This window comes from Ananas comosus, unplaced genomic scaffold (assembly GCF_001540865.1).
Source record: "Ananas comosus cultivar F153 unplaced genomic scaffold, ASM154086v1, whole genome shotgun sequence".
NCBI lineage: Eukaryota > Viridiplantae > Streptophyta > Magnoliopsida > Poales > Bromeliaceae > Ananas > Ananas comosus.
The window spans coordinates 1-3,518 of record NW_017892568.1 but is presented as its reverse complement, the minus strand read 5'-3'; the positions used below and the strand labels follow the sequence as shown (position 1 = coordinate 3,518).

The 3,518-nt window shown below is 45.0% G+C and overlaps 1 long non-coding RNA gene across 4 annotated transcripts; it reads right to left on the bottom strand.

The window, feature by feature from the left end:
• Positions 1 to 920: 920 nt before the first annotated feature.
• Positions 921 to 3,199, bottom strand: LOC109705414. Of its 4 annotated transcripts, none has more exons than XR_002214744.1 (6): positions 2,799 to 3,197; positions 2,594 to 2,681; positions 2,391 to 2,515; positions 2,189 to 2,319; positions 2,017 to 2,100; positions 921 to 1,135 (listed from the first exon to the last, which is right to left on the bottom strand). It is a non-coding gene; the product is annotated as an uncharacterized LOC109705414 (long non-coding RNA). The 4 variants fall into 4 exon arrangements; XR_002214742.1 differs by having other exon boundaries at positions 2,391 to 2,522; positions 2,799 to 3,196; XR_002214741.1 differs by having other exon boundaries at positions 2,391 to 2,478; positions 2,799 to 3,194.
• Between the last annotated feature and the right edge of the window lie 319 nt (positions 3,200 to 3,518).

Here is a 3,518-nt window from a genome sequence, read left to right as displayed (position 1 = left end):
AACATTTATAAATATTGTAGTAATTGAAAAAACAGAGCATGAACAATTCAAGGCTTTCATTTTTGAAAGTTTAGACGGTTATCTGCAAATGGACAGGAATTTGCGTGACTACTTAATTTGTGGGGAACAATCAGTGTTTAGAATTTATGATTTTTGGGATGTTGGTATTTTAAACATACGTTCCAGAACGCATCCAATATCAAGGATTATAAAAAATTAAAATGAGCGAGGAGCTAATCAGAAGATATATAATGGTTATACTAATATGAGAAAAATTAAACTGTGACAACACCTGTGAATGCTTAGAAACAAAAAACTTGTAGGAACTAATCTGCAAAATCAAAATAGTGCAGGGACTATCGCATTTGTTTTTCTCTTTAGCGTAGTCAAGTCAATCCGACAGGCACGTCCCTCAATGAATCAAATTAAGCAGGGCAAAGACTCAGGTCATCTTAACTTTAGAATTTTTTCATTTTATTTACAAAATTTTAAACGTGCATAAAAATTAGAGTCATCTTACTAAATTCACGACGTTCATAACATAGATGGACTGCGTGATTCAAGTATCTGATGAGATTCACGATGAGTCACTATCTACTTCTTTTACTACTGAAAAAGCGGATCCTTCTTTAAAAATTCGTGAAGCATATGTTAGCGTAACATTATTCAAAGAGTCTACGATTAAGTGCGTGTTAGTTTTACCGAAAGTGAAGTTACGATTGAAATAGATGTTTAGTTGAACTAGAGTATATATGTTCAAGTGAAAAGTATTGTCACGCCCCGGATGTCTCGTTCCCCGGGCACGCCGACAAATCCGCCGTATACAAGAAATTTTTCCTGTATACGAAGCGTAGCAGTACCTGTACAACACACAAGGCTACGAACAGTAGCGTAGAGCTGAAACTAAAACAAACTGAACAGGTAGAGAAAGAACGAGTCTATATACATACAAAAATCTCTATACAAAAGCACTCGCTCCAACGAGTTCACAAATATGTACATAGCTCCCAAAACACGAGCACACTACCTGCAGTAGGGGAAAACTGCTAACTCAGCACCAGTCGGGAAGGGCTCTAGCTCGCGACGCCCTTGCCGCGATCCGCCTCAGAAGGAGCAGCAGCCGAGACCGAAGGTCCTGCGACAACGGTGGAAGAAAAGGGGCGTGAGAACTACTGTAAAAATAAGTAGTCCTCAGTGGGTGCCGCCCTAAACCTCATCGGTCAACCCACTAAGTCTACAGGGTAAGCAAGAAAAGTAAGGAAAAGCTGGAAACACTCTACAGCTAGATACCACTATGCTATCCTGCTCTAGTACAACCCTCTGTAGAACAAGTAAAAACTGACCCAATTTTACGTGGGACTGTGATACACCCGTCCCGCCTGTCGAAGCTACACTAACAACTACCCCTGGGGTAGCTAGTGGAGAGCGAGTCCAACAACTAGGACACAGCGACACCAACGCAAAAGCACTAAGCCAGACTCCGGAGCGGCACTCGTGGGCGCGAACCAACCGAGTATGCAAGCGTATCTCTGTCGAGCTCAATCAAGCTCTCACAGGCATAATTCAAATAAACAGGGTCTAACCACCAATATACCTCGTGCCCTTGGCACAATCTGTAACCAAAACAGTAATCTGGGCCCACCGTCAACCCCCGACGGTCCCCGACAACACCAACGGTCTGACTCTACTGTAACAAAGCTCGGCATCCACAGCACGAGCGTGGAAATAAGCTACACTACCCTGGGTATCCGTCACACTCCCCCGCGACGATACCGCACAGTACGGCTCCTAGAGCTAAATCTGGTAGTGTAATACAAATGACGATCAAACCGTGGTTTTCTCCTAAGTCAAGTCCACGTCCAACATGTATAATTTAAATACTTGCTAAACATGCTCCAAAACTCAGATTTAACATACTATGATCCATGAATTCGAGCTATCATATACTAGTCAAAAGCTGAAATTATACTTGTCGACTATTATGCGCTTAGGATGAAAAGCCGATGATTAACCCACCTCGATCGCTAATCTCCTGGCAACGAAGAGAGTGGCCGAGTCCGCGAAAACCCAACGCGTCCCGCTCAAAACCGAATCCACCTGCTGCGGAAAATAAGACCATGGATGACTCAATCCACGAAACTGTCCGAAAAACAGTGGCTGAGAAACCTTTAAATCCGATCAAGCTAACCTTTCCAAATCCAGCAAACTTGGACTCTGTGGATTCTTCTCGCAGTCTAGAATCCAGCAAACCCGATTTCGTCGCGATCCGTCGCTCCTACGTCGCGCACGAGCCGAAGTACCGAAGGCCGACGCTGGGATCTGCAGATCAACACCTCAGATTCTGCTCGACAAACAGCAGCGCAATAGGACTAGGTTTCGAGCAAGTAAACCTCATCTAAAAATTCCAATCTTGGGCTCAGAATCTTCGTCTCGAAGCCGCGAATCCAGTAAATCAAGTTTCGCTGAATTCCGACGCTCCTACGCAGAGAACAAGCCAAAACACTGAGCGTCGACGCTGGAAACTACGGTTCAGCAATTCAGAATCTGCTCGGCAAACAGCAGCTCAGTAAAAAGGGGTTTCTACAGGGCAAACCTTCTCCAAATCGGGCGAGTAAGGATCCTCTGGATTCGTCTCGAAGTCCCGGATCCAATGACGCAAGAATCACCGCGATCCGACGCTCCTACACAGAGAACAAGCCAAAACGCCAACAGTCGACACTGGAATCAGCAGCAGCAGCAGAGAAGCTCGATAATGGAGTAGTTTGAAGTAACCGAAGGGATTTCGGTGGCCTACTCACCTCGACAACCGCCCTGGGAGCAGCACCACGTCGAGGATGGTAAGGGACAGCAGTCGCCCGGCCTCCTCGCAGCGTCACAATGTTGAAAGCACCCTCGATCCGCTCCGCGGCGCGTCGTCGACGAAGCTTGAACTTCTCCCTAGAGCTCCTCCACCACCTCTACTCAGCCAAGGGGGAAGAGGAAGAAGCACAGCAGAGGAGGAAGAAGCCCTCCCCCCTCTCTCCTCCCTGCTCTTAAGGTAAGGGGAAAAGTGGTGACAAGACTAGAGAGGAAAAAGTCAAACAGCACCATACCTGTCAAAGTGTACCGGTACAGCTCACTGAAAATCTGCTATTTCGCAGATCTTCAAGATACACGCTGCTCTCAAGTTCCCACAAGGCCCGTTTGGCGTCCACTTCGCGCCAACGCGACCCGGACTTGACCCGACACTCTCCAGAGCTGTCGACAAACCTCAGCTAAAATTTTCGGTCTCTACAAGTATTTCTTTCCTATTATTTGCTTTCATTAGTGTGGAACTGAAGTTTATGTAGTTTTATCGGTTATTTGCCAGAAAATCAACGACGTAAAAGCTGAAATTCTTAATTTTCTGTATTTGCCTCACCAGAAACTGTTTAATTCCCATATGTTAATATTGTTGGATATATTATTATTATTGGATATTTTGTTATAATATAATCCAAATAATATGTTCACATACAAGCCCAATAAGTGAAAGCGTA